Consider the following 288-nt stretch of genomic DNA (forward strand, 5'->3'; position numbering starts at 1 on the left):
TGAAAATGTGGAACAATCTTCAGGATATTACAAATGTATAATTTTACAGGATTTTTTCAAAGTGTAAACTTTTTTTGATACGCACTGTATAGTCTCATGCCCTCGGTCGATAGTAACCGACGTGAATAAAAAGCTTTGGATATAGGTGGAAAAAAAAACACCAAATAGCAGAATTGTAAAACTCAAGTCCGCCTGCACCACAAGACTGAATGGCGGGCTGAAATTCTACAACGCCATGTGACCCCCTTAATATGAACGTTGTGTATTCTTCACCTATATTAGACGTAC

Source organism: Lytechinus pictus, chromosome 1, assembly GCF_037042905.1.
Source record: "Lytechinus pictus isolate F3 Inbred chromosome 1, Lp3.0, whole genome shotgun sequence".
Classification (NCBI taxonomy): domain Eukaryota; kingdom Metazoa; phylum Echinodermata; class Echinoidea; order Temnopleuroida; family Toxopneustidae; genus Lytechinus; species Lytechinus pictus.